This window comes from Triticum aestivum, chromosome 5D (assembly GCF_018294505.1).
Source record: "Triticum aestivum cultivar Chinese Spring chromosome 5D, IWGSC CS RefSeq v2.1, whole genome shotgun sequence".
Classification (NCBI taxonomy): Eukaryota; Viridiplantae; Streptophyta; class Magnoliopsida; order Poales; family Poaceae; genus Triticum; species Triticum aestivum.
In genome coordinates this window covers 92,617,293-92,633,835 of record NC_057808.1, presented here as the reverse complement: position 1 = coordinate 92,633,835, position 16,543 = coordinate 92,617,293, and positions in this window count along the sequence as shown.

The following is a 16,543-nucleotide window of genomic DNA, read 5'->3' as shown; positions in this document are numbered from 1 at the left end:
GAGATGATGTTGTTTACCTTTGCTATATTTGTTTGATGTTAAGATTGTTGTACTTATCATGCCTTTCCACTACTTATGCAGGACAACAACGGGAGTGGCCACCATTTTCCGCCGAGGTTAGCTTCATCCCTCGGCTTGTACTCCCCCCGTCGTTCCATAATGTAGTGCATATAGATCCAGGCCTGGACACTAGTTAGCTTCTAATATTGACTTGTTGCTTGTAGGTACATATGCCCTTGGCAAGGATCCACGCATCGACCCTTTTTGCGTATGGGGCAATGAGATATTGATGAACAAGCATCAAGTGAGGAAACTGATAAGGATTATTAGCAAAAAGATACGAATGGTGGCAAGCAAATTATTTGTTTATGCTCTATCCAACACAACAGTGAGCTGTAGGATGGTAACTACAAACTCTGCAGCCTTCTCTTTTTACTGCCCATAATGAGTTGTTAGACAACAATGTCTGAATCTTTTTCGTTCCCAGTGGTTCCCGAAGCAGTTCACTCAAGATTACCTCGCAAAGTACATGATTGGTGGACACGCAATGAAGGTTAAAGTATTTCATCCAGACTACAATGAGCATCGAGAAGTCCTAATGAAGACAGTGAAGGATGGACGGGCAGCCATCACAAGGGGTTGGCCTAGAGTCGTGCGCGCCTTACGCATGGAGGAGGGCACAATATGGGCATTCCGCTTCACCTTCTCCAGCAACCAGAATGTCTTTCGCCTCTCTCTTTACAGTCTTTAGTACAACTGTGGTTCATCATTCTTTACTTGGTGCTTCTGTAGTTCTTCAGTATATGTACCTGTGCATTGAATTATGGATTCATGGTTGAACCTATATTTGTAATAAACATGGTTGGATATGAAATAAGTGATTGCCTACTTTCAAATTCATAACATGTGATTTTTAAATTAGGGATTAATTGGATTAATTATGGATTAAATAGGGATTACACTGCACACGGTTTGCGAAAGCGAAACGTCTGCCATATACGTGGAGATCAGAAACGTTTCTAGGATCCACTACGTGTGCGATCAATCTCCACTGCACACACGACTTTCTCTTGAAAACTGTTTGCCTTAGGCCACCTTGCGCAAACGTTTATCACATAAAAAGTGTGCGTGATGGACAGCCTTTGCCACATAGTTTCTTTCTACGCACCGTGTGTGATGCATTCAATAACGCAAACGATAAAATTATTAATATCGTGTGCAATGGCAACGCTATCACAAACGATTTAACGGGAAAAATTGTGTGTGATGTACCTGTGAACGGAAACGTTTTCCTTGGAGCGACTGTGTGGATGTACATATGAACGGAAACGTTTAGCGGGGACTGACTGTGTGGGATGTACTTGCGACCAGAAACAATTTCATCGTATAATTGTTTTTATTAGTTCTACTCTATGTATTTCCGTATTTGAGCGCTCGCCGGTCGCACACGACCTCATTTTGCCGAACGTGTGTGCCAGGAGGGCATATCCCCGACGGTTTCTGGGTCGTGTGGGAAGGACCCCCCCTTTGCCCACACTCACTTGCCGACGGTTCCATAAGCCATCGCGGAAAGGGGTAAAAAACCATTTGTTTAGGACCGACGTGCACCAGTGACAAGTCTTAATCCATTATATTGAAGGATCCACTTCTCAGTTGGTAGAACACAAGGCTCTTAACCTTGTGGTCATAGGTTCAAGCCCTATGATGGAGGCTACATCATATGATGTTATTTTCAATGATCATATCTGTAAAGTCCCTGCTCATTATTGCATAATGACCCGGCCCTTGGGGGCTACACTGGTTGAAGTTTTTATGAGCATAAGGCAATTACAAGTCCTAGGTTGCTGCAAGCATGACAACCCGACACTTGGGGGCTACATATGTGGGATATTCAGTTTTGACTAGTGATTGAGATGAACAACCTGGATTTCTTTAAGGTTGCAACATTTATATTGAAGCAAGCCTTAAGTTGTTACTACGCTCCCTTCTTAAGACTTGGGAGCTACAAGTGATATGCATATGTGGGAGGTACATTTTCAAGCTTGATGTTCAGCATTTCAAAGCCAATATTTTTGTTAAGCATTGGGAGCTGAATCAAATGAATTATTATTCACAATATTTTTTCTGTGAGAAGCCAATGTCAGCAATTTGATTATGAGGCTGGCCTATTGACCTGGACTTTCTAGAAGAAGGAAATGACAAGGACTTAAGGATGTTCAGGTGCCAGCTTACAATTTTTTTAACCCGGAGCACAATCTGTCCAATTTGTTCTTGTGTTTTGTTTACAGGATCAGTTTAACATGGATAAATCCAAATTAAACTGGGGGCTAATGTCGGGGATATACCCCGCGGTATGACCCGAACGGAAGTATGACCCGGCCAGGACTTGGTGTTTCATTGGTAAACCACCCGAGCCTGGTGACTACTTGGTGACCCGACAGATTATAAGCCAGATTGTAAGCCGGCAGATTATAAGCCAGATTGTAAGTGGACAGTTATAAGCCAGATTGTAAGCTGGCAGACAGTTATAAGCCAGATTGTAAGCCGGCGAACAGTTATAAGCCAGATTGTGAGCCGGCAGACAGTTATGACCCGGCAAGTACTTAGCCATGAAAATGAGTCGCCTGGCGTTAAGAAGCCCAAGACGATAAGAAGCCATGGTGAGAAGCCTGTGATGAGACATCAGAATAGGTTAAGTCCTAATCCGAGTTGGACTCTACATATAACCCGCCCCTTCAACTTATATAAGGAGGGGCGGGGCACCCCAAGAGGGAAAAAATAATCTCTAAGGCTAGACACAACTAGAGGAGAGCCGGTTTATGCGGCGACTCCCTCATGAGAATAATGAGACCTAGCCACAAACAGCATGTAGGGCTATTACCGGATGATGTTTCCCGGGGGCCGAACTTGTCTAAGTCCTTGTCTTATGTGTTGATCCGCCTCGCGTCTCTCATCCCGATCAACCCCTCTCAAGCTACCACATAGATGCGTTGGCCTCACGACTAAGTCCTCACACTAGGACATATGTCGTGACAATTCCATGACAGGTGGTGTCATGATGACATTCACCTGAAGACTTTCAAGGCACCTTTTGGGAACCCGGATTTTCTTCATAGGAGGACCGTTCCTGCAGTTAGTTCCAACATATCTAGCAAATACTTCACCATTCTGATTTTTGAACAGTTTATAGTTGGAGTCAAATGACTCGTCAGAATAATATGAAGATTCACATGTAAAGCCAGATAAAGTAGAAGGATCTACGGGAGGTCCTTTTGCAGCAACCCATGAGGTTTTGGGATATTGCTCAGGTTACCAGTAGATCCCATCAGCATTGAGCTTCCTCTCAAAGGCAATACCCTCTTTCACTACAAAAAAAAGACACATCCGTGACATTTTGGGCCGAACGAAAAAAAATTGTCATACTTATGAGTTATGACACTTCTATGACGATAATTGTGACAAAACCCGGTATCATCATAGATGTGGTGGGCTCCTACTTCTATGATAGAAAATGGGCTTTTCGTCCTGGGCGGGCTGGAGACGCAGCTGCATGACATTCTTTGGGCCGTCCATGACGGAAAAAACCATGGTAGAAGCGAGGGCGAGGAAAATATCGGGGTGTTCCCGGTTACGGTGGGTGGTCGAGGCCGAGCGATGCGCGTTTCTCTCGTACACACACGCGCGTGGGTGCGAGGCGTTGGGCTCTAACTGAACCTGAGTGAGGCGTTGGGCTCTAACTGAACCCGAGCGATTGCACTGCAGGCTACGCGTTACTGAACACAAGCGATCGATCGATGGCTGTTAACTGAACCCGATCGAGTGATTCCTTCGCTACTGCTGCTAACTGAAGTCGATCGATGTTGCCTCTTGATAAACAGTGAGCGTTGCTGGGGGGTTTGGATGAACACTTCCCGATGGGGGTGGATGAACAGGACCCCGATCGATCGAGCTGGTTGGGGCTGGATGAACAGGACCCCGTGGAGGGCTGGATGAACAGTAGACGGTGGAATGCTAGATGAACAGTAGCCCGTGGAGGGGTGGTTGAACAGGAGCCCGTGGAGAGGGCTGGTTGAACAGTAGCCAGTGGAGTAGCGCGCGGTGGAGGCTGGATGAACAGGAGCCCGTGGATGAGCAGTCGCAGGTGGAGGCTGGAGGAGGTCGACGGTGGATGAACAGTAGCCCGTGGAGGCTGGAGGGGGTCGATGGTGGAGATGAACAGTATCCCGTGGAGTCCTATTTTGCGGTACGCCACACCCCTCCCGATGAACAGGACCCCCGTTTCGACCGTAGCACTCCAACACAAGTCCGTTTCCTCCGTTTTGCGGTACGCCACACCCCTCCCAATCAACAGGACCCCGTTTCGACTGTAGGAGGTCTGTTTCCTTCGTTTTGCAGTACACTAGATCCCTCCCGATGAACAGGATCCCATTTCAAACGTGGTCGGTCGAACACAAGGTTGTTTCCTTCGTTTTGCGGTATGCCAGGCCTCATTTCCATCGGCTGTTCCGTCCAAGTCGGTTGGCTCCCACGCGTTCCATTGCCTCCCGATAAACACGATGCATTCCGTTGCCTGCCCATGAACACGATGACGACGCAGTTTCTCCGTTCTGAACCAGCCATGTACACGAGCCCTGGCCGTACGTACGCATGAGTAGGCGTTCGAGACCCCGCCCGTATGTACGTACGTGGCCGTATTTACTTTCTTGCACCCTGGCCGTTGTACGTACGTGTACATGCTACGTGCGCGCCTCTACATCAACCAGTATGTACGTACACGTTCGCGACCAGAATGACAACGCTACGTACGCTTCGACCAGGTGGGTCCTGACTGTCAGGCACTTCCTTCCGTGCGAAGATGTAGCTAGTGGGTCCCAGCAGTCAGGGGGCGAATCGTTTTTTTTCCGGACGCACTTCCTTGCGTGCGAAGATGTAGCTGGTGGGTCCCAGCAGTCAAGGGGGAAAAGTTTTTTTCACGAAATACGGTGGCCCGTCCAGTGGGTCCCTGCTGTCAGGTGGAGGAATAATTATTTTGCGCGTAATAAGGAGGCACTTCCTTGCGGCCGTCGTGGACCCAGCTGTCAGCCTCTCCACGTACAGTACTCTTCCAATGGAAGTCGTTCCTTGACCACGTTGACCACGCGGCGCCGAGAGCACCAGGGCGGTGGACGACGGCGAGGCCTAGGAAGGGGACGACGCGGAGCCGGGGAAGACGCGGCAGTGGAAGCCCGCGCGGAGAGGAGTACGAGGGTTCACTGGTTTGGCTGCGGTTTGAGGCTGCTGTCGCCACTGGGCCTGGCCAGCGGTGGGAATAGTAGGGGGCAGTGAGGCCTCCACGGCAGCACAGCCGGCCACGGGAGGCAGGAGCATGCGGCACGACCGGCACTGCTTTGGGCGGCTGGAGCAAGAAGACTAGAGGTTAAAGAAGCACTACGGCCGTTGGATGGACATCGTACGGTCACTAGAGCTAGAATCGTTCATATTGACTAAGTTGACAAAGCACTCCATCCCCGTCAACTTAGTAGGTCCACAAGTCAGCCTCCCACCAAGGTGGGTCCCAACTAGCAGGGGGAGTATTCATTTTTTTGCGCGTAATAAGGAGGCACTTCCGGTGGATCCGAGCTGACAGCGGGGGGAACATTTTTTTCGCAAAATACGGTGGCCCGTCCGGTGGGTCCCAGCAGTCAGGGGGAAACATTTTTTCGCCAAATACGGTGGCCCGTCCGGTGGGTCCCTGCTGTCAGGTGGAGGAATAATTATTTTCCACGTAATAAGGAGGCACTTCCTTGCGGCTGCCGTGGACCCAGCTGACAGCCTCTCCAGTACAGTACTCTTCCGATGGAAGTCGTTCCTTGACCATGTTGACCACGTCGCGCCGAGAGCACCAGGGCGGTGGACGATGGCGAACGGCGAGGCCTAGGAAGGGGACGACGCGGTGCCGGGGAAGGCGAGGCAGTGGAAGCCCACGCAGAGAGGGGTACGAGGGTTCACTGGTTCGGCTGCGGTGTGAGGCTGCCATCGCCGCGGAATAACAGGGGGTGTGGGTGAGTGGAGGGATGGCCTGGCCAGCGGTGGGAGTAGAAGGGGCGGTGAGGCCTCCGCGGCAGCACAGCCGGCCACGGGAGGCAGGAGCAGGCGGCACAACCGGCGCTGCTTTGGGCGGCTGGAGCAAGAAGACCAGAGGTTGAAGAAGCACTACGGTCGTTGGATGGACATCGTATGGTCATTGTAGCTAGAATCATTCATATTGACTAAGTTGACAAAGCCCTTGGTACGCGTCAACTTAGTAGGCCCACAGGTCAGCTTCCGAAACGGTGCGCCCCAGATGTTAGGGGGAGGAATCATTTTTTGGGCGGGTGAAGCTAGAATATCCGAGATTGAAGAAGAAGCACGGCATCCGTTGGATGGACATCCAACGGCCACTGCTGCTAGAACCGTCGACTGTAATAAGTTGACAAAGCCTTGCATACTCGTAAACTTCTTTTTTTAGGGGACGCGTCAACTTAGTAGGCGCACAAGTGTGTGGCAGAGAACTTATAGCCCATTTGCGATTTGTAAGAATGTACAACCCATTTTTGAATTCTAATGGAATTTACTACAGCCCATTTACAGTTTGTCAAAAGTGCAGCCCATTTTCTAGCTAGGACAACGATTAATAATTTCAACCAACCGTTCAACACAGAATTCAATAAAATTTCCCACATTTTGATGGATCCGAAATATTTTTATCCTGAAATTTCTAGTCAAGTTAGATATAAATTTGTATTACGTAAAAATCTAACGAAACATTGCGCGCGCAACAATTAAAAATTAAGATTTTAAAAATCCATAAATAATATTTTATAAACTAATTTCGTGTTTGGTGCATTCTTTATAGTTACTGCCCAGTTTTTATAATTACATCCCATTTATTATTTTTTAAAGCCCATTTTCCTGTTAAGCCTAATGCATCCCTCCTAGGAAAGATTTGCACCCCAGCGGGGCGGAGAATAACAAGTTGACCTTGCCTGGGTATTCCTCAAAAAAAGTATAGCTGGGCTAGCCATTTTCATCTTGCAAAAAATTAACATCTGGGCTGGATATCTGTCCTGGGCTAGACGGGCCACAGCCCGCCCAGTTAATACCCTGCTCTCCTCTGAACAACAACGAAAACATCGCCAAGAAAAACTCTGCAGTGCTCATGCCTCAAAAACACAAATACTGCTCGAGCTGCTTGGTCCCAGCTGTCGGCCGCACCTTGTGCAATTCTCTCGTTTATATTGACTACATAGGTTGACAATGGTGTGGGACCGTGATGTCAGGAAACCAGGAGGAAGCAAAAAAAATAGTTGTACATAATAAGGAGGCACTTGCGTACGTACGGCTATGGCCCTAGTGGGTCCCTACTGTCATCCAGTCAAAATAAAGTCATCTCCTGAATCCTCATGTTCATTGACCATGTTAACAATGCTCGGCGCCACGGCGAGCGCAACAACTCGAAGGACGACGGAGAGGGCCTCGCGGGCCCTACGGATGGTCTGATACAGCGCCCGCTGCTCATTCAGGAAGCCAGGATCATCGGACACCTATGAGCACCTTCGAGAGACTGAGACGGCATGAAACGGTAAGGCCGCGCTTGGGAGCTCTGGTTTATTTCACACCTGTATTAAGATACAAGTGTAATTTACTCGTCATCAGAAACAACGCGTAAAATACAGGCGTAATGAAACCGAGGGCCCGAGGTCTGTAAGTAAAACCGGCGGGTTACGCGTGTAATTTGAGAGACCAGTGTATATTTTACTAGTCGAAATCGACCAACCAAGCGCTTCGCCCGAGACCATCTGCTTTTATTTACAAGCGTCAGTTTTACAAGCGGTTTTGGTTGGAAAACGACGATCCAATCACGGCCTAAGATGATGAGTTGGTCGGAAGATCATATGGTTTCACGTCTAACCTACCCGACTTGTCGTATAGGCTATGAATGAAACATAAGACGATGAACTTCTTAAGCACGGAAACAACAGAAGAGGATGATCTTCTTAACAAGCAAATCACTGGCATTAGATCGACATGCAAAACAATATGAAGCATTATTCTCAGGAGGCACGGTGAACAGCTCGTGATGCCGCATGCCACAACATTCCAAGCTCAACTTTGCAATCAAACACAAGGCCTGGCATTACATAGACAATATTCAGAACAAACTCTTAAAATATCTTACATAAGTCAACATTCATGTGACTATGCATCTCAGCAGAGTAAATATTTACTTCTGAACTGAAGACAGGAATAGGAAAAAACGATCGACGTTGCTCACAGCAAAGGGCGTCCCACTCAAAAATATCAAATGCATGTCTTCTCGCTAACATCAATGAGCAAAAATTGACAAGGTTTTCCAATATATTAAACTAATGTCAACTTTGACAAGCTTTTCCCATTCAAAATATGTAATGCCTATGATTGTGGAACGGGCAGGGTTTGTCATCAGTTTGTCATCTGATAGTCCGGTGGCTCAAGGTGTCGATGAATGATTAGAGAACCATTCGATGTATCATGCATGATGAAGTATTATGGAGGACACGAACCATCTGAAAATTTTGTGCAGTTCCACTAAAATCAAGCTGAGCATCCCTGTGGATTTCGTATTTATATGCTGCCAGAAAACAAAGACACATCACCACACACATGAATATTGGCCCCAGTGTCAACCCACCAATCGGTGGACTAACAAACTGAAAGTACGGTAAACAGATTACCATACCCAAATGCCCCATCATTGTTGCTTAGAGTGACATTGACAGACTTGGAGTCCTGTCCTAGCTTCTTGGTACTTGTTTGGGCACTTGCTTGCCCAGTGTTCCTTCGAACCACAAGTAAAGCAGCCATCTCTCTTTTTGTCTTACCCTTCTTAATGGCCGACGCTGGCAGCACCATCTAAACATATAGTCCGGTGGCTCAAGGTGACGACGAATGATTAGAGAACCATTCGATGTATTGTGCATGATGAAGTATTATGGAGGACACAAACCATCTGGACATTTTGTGCAGTTCCACTAAAATCAAGCTGAGCATCCCTGTGGATATCGTATTTATATGCTGCAAGAAAACAAAGACACAGCAGCACACACATGAATATTGGCCCCAGTGTCAACCCACCAATCGGTGGACTAACAAACTGAAAGTATGGTAAACAGATTACCATACCCAGATGCCCCATCATTGTTGCTTAGAATGACATTGACATATTTGGAGTCCTGTCCTGGCTTCCTGTACTTGTTTGGGCACTTTTTGCCCAGTGCACTCCACGTGTTGTAGAGTTTCCTATGCTCTCTGCAGACTAGTCATGTCACCAGCGTCTACTAATACTCTGTAAAGCTTCTCGATCATTCCTTGTGTAATGTAGCGCAAACAGTGACTGCTTCTTTCTGCAAAGTGGTAAGACCAACTGGACCCACTAATGCAGCAGTTTGCCTTAGACACATTGGCTCCTTTTGTGCAGTTCAACTAAAATCAAAGTCGGAATAAAACCGAGCTTTAATTTTGATATCCCTGTAAGCAACAATAGGTATAAGGGAAACAATTACTGAGAAATAACGGTTGATGACTTGTACTCCCAGAAGAAAAACATCTACTGATCTACCTTATCTTAATGGGAAACAAAGCAGGAGAGTAGCAATTCTCAATCAGTGTGATTCATTCATATTAACTGAGACATTATCTTAACAATGCCTTGTTTCAACATGTATAAAGAACGACAAAGCAGAAAAGTATCATTCCTAAAACAATGCGACTGATTCATTTTAACAGAGACATTATCTTAACAATACCTTGGTTAAACATGTAGAAAGAACTACAAAGCAGGATAGTACCATTTGTAAAACACTGTAACTGATATATAATAACAGAGACATTATCTGAACAATACATTTCTTAAACATGTACTCCGGCCGATCCCTAACAGAAATGGTACTCCCGCCGATCCCTAACAAGTGTTGCAGTTTTGAACTAAGATTCAGTAGTTAATTCTGAGGAAAGTAGGTACTGACCTTTCAAGACCAAGATTTGAAACAACTCCTGAGGAAGATCTAAAAGAGATCTCAACACATATATGGAAATCCGGTCTCATTTTGTGCAGTTCCACCAAAATTAAGCGAAGCAAAATGTCGCAATAGCAACAAGTTGAATAGATATCCCTGTTTTAACAGAGGCAAAAAAGGAATCAATTACTGGCCAATAAAGGAGGATGAAACATGCGGCCACAAAAATGGTAATCCCGCCAATCCCTAACAAGTGTTGCAGTTTTGAAATAAGATTCAGTAGTTAATTCTGAGAGTGGCATTGCTTAATTTTACCAGCGGCATTAGATTAACAAAAAGCATAAACAGTTCCAGGGGAGAGTGGGCGCAACAACAACATGTGCTTCCATCTACTTATAAAGGGGGTGATGCAGAGTTTGTTGTAACAAAGCAACAAGCATAATGTCTGGGTTGGTCCCATTTTTGTTCACTACTTAATGGGAAAAGACAGCAATACAATAGCTTCAATTCAACATTTATTTAAAACAGTACCAATACAAGTAGCACAACATCTCAAAACACACTGCACGATCATGTGGATGAAGGCAAGTACCAACCTGTCATGACGCACACAAGATCACGTACGAATCTGCCAACACGAATAGGAAATCCAATCTCGTTTTGTGCAGTTGCACTGAAATCAAGTAAAGTCGCCGGTGTGACATTTAAGTTTGCTATAGCAACAAGTTGAATAGATATCCCTGATTTAACAGAGGCAAAAAGGAAACAATTACTGCCAATAAAGGAGGATGAAACATGCGGCCACAAAAAGAAGCATCTACCTTATCTTGATGGAAAACAAAGTATAGGACAGTAGCATTTCTAAAACGGTTGCATTGATTCATATTAACAGAGAAATTCTCTTAAAATAGTTCAGTAGTTAATTCTGAGAGTGGCATTGCTTAATTTTACCATCAGCATTAGATTAAGAAAAAGCATAAACAGTTCCAGGGGCGAGTGGGCGCAACAACACCATGTGCTTCCATCTACTTATAAAGGGGGTGATGCAGAGTTTGTTGTAACAAAGCAACAAGCATCATGTCTGGGTTGGTACCATTTTTGTTCCCTACTTAATGGGAAAAGAGAGCAATACAATAGCTTCAATTCAACATTTATTTAAAACAGTACCAATACAAGTAGCACAACATCTCAAAACACACTGCACGATCATGTGGATGGGACATGGGACATGCCAGCACCATGTGCGTCCACACGTATAAATGGGTGATGCAGAGTATGTAGCCAAGCAGCATATCTGCGTTGGTCCCATATTTGTTCTCTTTGAAACTTTTTCCTATGTGAGGGCAGCAAATCTAGTCCTGCACAAACTACCCGACCCCCAGTTTCTTTCCCTTTTCAACAAAGAGTTCGGTTCCTTACAGATGTGTGTACTGGGTTACCCCCTTTTTCCCTTTTCGACCAACAAAGCGGCTGGATAGCTAGTCTATACTACTTTCCCTCCCTCCTTTCCTCATTGAACCACGTCCTAGATTCATGCTCCACCCCACCGCACCCTTCTTTCCTCTTTGAACCAAGACCTAGATTCGACTACAGAATCGAAAAAGATCCGCATGCAGCTAGACCAATGACGGTTTCAAAGAAACTTATACCTTAGGGTCGTTGGGATGTGGCAAGGCGTGCGGCGGGAGGTCGGATCTGCCCACACTACGTACGGCAGCGAGGAAGAAGGGGTCGGTGGCCCTCCCGCACAGGCGCTGGGTGAAAGAGAAAAGCGCAGCCGGCAGTGGATTGCCTCCCTCGCCGAAGGCGATAGAGTGAACGTTGCACCTCCTCCCCTTCCCGGTGCGACGGGATCCGGACGCCTCCTTCGCTAGCTGTGAGGGAGGTGAGAGAGACAGAGGCCACAACGCAATCTTGTTTAGATCTGGTGAAGAGGGTGAGAGACTGTGAATATAGCAAACCCTAGCAAAGGAACGCTGAGCCTCCAGCGTGTATATATATATGTAGTGCGGCGAGAGTGTGGAGAGTGCAAACCCTAGCGAACAAGCGCTGAGGCTCCAGCTTATATATATATACTGTAGTACGGACTGAGCTCCGGTGCCTTAACTGCACCTGCTTTTGGTTGTATGACAAGTGGGCCAGCCACATTTTGGGCCCACCTGTCATAAACCCAAAGGCAGGTGCACTAAAGTCAATGAAGTTGCATCCATATAGTACTCGTGTATACGACTAATATATAGTGGAGTGGTTTTCTTATTCTCTCCATAACAATCGTTTTAAATTGTGTAAGTACGAAACGAAACTCTTTATTTAACGTACCAGTGAAGAAAACTACTACTCCCTCTGTTCCTAAATATTTGTCTTTCTAGAGATTTCAACAAATGACTACATACGGAGCAAAATGAGTGAATCTACACTGTAAAAAATGTCTATATACATCCGTATGTGGTAGTCCATTGCAAACCACTTGAAAGACAAATATTTAGGAATGGAGGGAGTACTTCCGATGAACTAACGATCCACGCGTCCTGGTCGCACTTCCTGTCCTTCACGTGCGGTACACTACCCTCCCTTAAGTGAACAACCACACATGCGCCAAATTATCGGAAACGTGTGAGAGTGTGTACAAATAAAGAATTTTAATTTCAATTATCAGAAAGGTTTGAGAGTATGTACAGTTTGCCCTCTCTAATAATTATGGTTTGTTGTGTTCGGCCTAAACTTGGTCAAACTTTACAAAGTTTGACTTCAGTCAAATCTAATATGCGGAGTAAATAAAAATGGAGGGCTACTACGTCCATCCGGGTTTTTAGTCCACACCATTTTTTAATCAAAGTTAATAGCTGGACAAATAAAATTACAGGGGAGCTGGAGACAAAGTTGTGAGAAGGCTTAGAAATCAATACAAAACTTATGCTCTTAGTACCAACGTCGATCCTTCTTCGAGGAAACATTTGGTTCATAGCCAATTGTGTGATAAAATTGCACCAACGTGAAAGACGACTGCGTCTCCAACGCAACCAAGGTGAACTGACGAAGGATATCATCTTTGTGGGTAACAAGCAAAGAGCACTGATGGAAGACAGCTTGTTTTTCATTGAAAATCGATCAGCTTCACCAGCCGACGCAACCATGAGGCGCAACCATGAGCATCGATAGGTCATCGTGGTGATGCATCATCCATTTGGCATCAAGTTTGGGTGAGGCACCTATGAAGTTCGACAAATCCTCACTGTGGTCTGTTTCTTCTCAGTAATCAAGCTCGAGGAAGGAAGAACCACGTGGCAGAGGACAGTGAGGCGGAACAACAATGGCCATCCAATTTTGTGCAGTTCCACTAAAATTGAGGAAGACATGCCCGGGTATGGAGATACGCATCGCTGTTTCCAAAAATATAAAAAAGGGATATAGTGTTGTTACTTTGTTTTACAAGATTAACAACGACATCTCAATTGTCAATAAGAATTATGAAAAGTACACCAACAAACAGAAGCATCATGATTATCTTGATGGGAACTAAACCAGGATACCCGAGAAAAAAGCATTTCTTCATTTAACCAGTGATAGTATTAGATTAGCAGCAGCAATAGGAGCATATGGACAATGACCGCACAACCACCATGTACTTTTTGTCGAAACAACATGTATACCTCCACCGAGGCATAAATCAGGACAACTTTTCGAGTGGCATTTCCTCTATAATAGTAGGTGATGTTGGACCAGCCGACGAACCCTAGCTACTATACATGGGGAGCTGGGGAGTAGTCGCATAGAAGAAAACCCGCATGCAGCGACCTGGGGAGCTGGACCAGTACAAGAAGTTATACCTCAGGTGGGCGAGATGTCGCTTAGGCGGGCGGGCGGGATCTGCCCACACGACGGCAGCGAACAAGGGCGCGGAGGACCTTCGTCCGCGCCAGCGCCGGCTCCGAGAGGACGGTGCGCATCGGCTTGCTCCATCACCGACGGCGACAACGTCAACGCTGCACCTCCTCACCTCCCGCAGCGGACGGGATTCGGCCGGATCTGTGACCACCGGTGAGGAGAGAGATAGTGTGGACACTGTCATCTTGTTTTGATATGGAGAGGGTGAGAGAGCGAGACGCGAGAAACTCTATCAAACAAGAGGCTATAATGGAGTAAAACAATCTCTCCATAGCAGTGGTTTTAAATAGAATACGCGCGTTCCCGGAAAAAAGAAACGAAAACTGGCGGACAATTTTTAAACGTACCCACAAAGAAAACTCGATCAAAAACACGCCCCCGCTTCCAGGTCGCGAGAGTCGTCGCGCACACACACATAGACATAGACATGCATATCCGTGTTTACGTAAAATTCCATTTCCATCTCCATCTCCAATCATATTTGTCCAATTGGCACATTATTTACGTTGTTAATTATATACACGGCAATATTAACGTACAGCATCTCTTGTTTGCGGGAGTCCGGACCGCTGCCACGGCCGCTCCTGACCAACCCGAACCCTCTTTATCACCTACGCGTGCTTCCCGCCCGAAACGGTCAGTGCCGCATTCATGCCCGGCCAGAGCGGACACGACCTCTCACTAGCGCCGGCATTGAAGCGGTGTGCCGGACGCGGCCTCTCACTGGTGCACGCGACTGCTCCGCGTTCGAAGGTCGCAATAACCGTCCACAACATGCATGTAAAAAGTTCTTGGGAGTCCATGCTACAGCTAGCTGTCCTCCCCCAACTCGTCAATCTCTTCCAGTAGTACTAGTACTCCATGGCGCGATCCATCGACAAGCAGGCGGGAAAGTTATCATATACTCGGTTTGCGGTGAGTGGCATGCCGAGCGACCGTGTCGGGTCGAGCCGTGGAGGAGGGTCAGACATGAATGCAACAGACGTGATTTAAACATTGGTTTTTCTCGATGGCGCGATCCAACGAAACGAAACGTAGGTTTCTCTCTGTTTCCATATTTTCTCCGGAAAAACGGAAACTTTCCACTCCATTTTCATTCCTACTCCAAGGTTGCCCCGTTACAACATTCCATCAAATACAAAGGAAAACTAACACGCATGCTGATGCATCTCAATGATACACAGATCATAGCCAATATTTACTTCAAAACTAAAGGCAAAAGTTGTGAGAGCGTGTACGAAAGAAAAACTACTGATGGGGTCACTATGACTTAAACCCTAAACCCTAAGCAGGATTTAATTTCCTGGCCAGGTAGAACCTGTCGAAGGAAAGACGGCTGGCACCCTCGGATCATACGATGCTTTTGTGCAGTTCCACTAAAATCGAGCTAAGCATCCTTGATGGCAAAGATATTGAAGAAGTGTGATTAGAATAATAGTACTGGCACTAGTTCATGAGACATAAACTCATCACAAGTAGAAGCCGGTAGAAGTAGAGAAAGATCGACATGGAGATGGAGCTACGTGGGGAGCTGCGGAAGTGGAGCAAGCCGGCTCCAAAAGGAAGATGGACTACCTGGGACGTCGGGCTGTAGCTAGAAGGGCGGTTGGGACGCGGCATCGGCCCATACCGCGGTGACCCCCGATTGGGACGCACCGACTGTGGATTTTCTCCCTCGCCGATGTCGACCGCGTCTACGCAGAACATTGTTCCCTTCCCCCAGCTGCGGGATCAGGCCGGATATGTGACCAGCGGTGTGGCCACCGTCGTTCTATGCTTGTGAAGAGAGCAACCCAAGCAAGCAGGCTTGTAGCTTAGGCTCCTGCTAGTGTATATATAGTGGTTTTCTTTTTCTCTCCATATCAACCATTTTATATTGCGTACGAGTCATTGAAGAGTGAAATGATGGTTGCTTCTTCCGACTAACTTACTGTGTGATTTGACTGCTCCTTTAGTGGCCCCTACACGTACTCCCCCTACGTGTATGCAACAGTCACACGTACACATGGACGCAAAAACGCGCGCGACGCCCTAATGCATGCATGTCCGAGCACACGACGGAACACACACGGTCACGCTCAAGTGCTCAACCTACACGTGCATGCACACACATACTCAGCCAGGGTGAGCTAGTGACCGTATAAACACCGGAAAATGTATATATTGAGCGCAATGAGCGTATTATGAAGTCCACTGACCGTATTTTTACAAATATACAGTGACAGACAGTGTATTTATCTCGTTTGAAATTAAGCCATATTAACCGGAGAGGAGGCAGTATGGACTAGCATTACTTTGTTGTGTCCCGTCAACTTGCCGAACAAGGAGAAGCTTGCAGGACGGGAGAAGCTTGCGCGCGGTGGCTCGCAGGACAAGGAGAAACTTTTGACTAATGCAAGCTCTCCTTCGCTCAGGCGGTGGACGTGCAACAGTTAATTCGGTGTCAGATTGCCAGAAGCATACACTATACTAGTACTATTATTGTTCCACTTCCCGAAGAGGCGAACAGCCAAGCGCAAAGTTTACTAGTACTAGTACTACTACTATAGTCTATAGAGGTATGTACTATACTAGTACTAGGAACCGGATGGAGGAGCGTCTGCACTCTTATTATATTTTTAAAATGTGATAAAGCAATCTTCAAC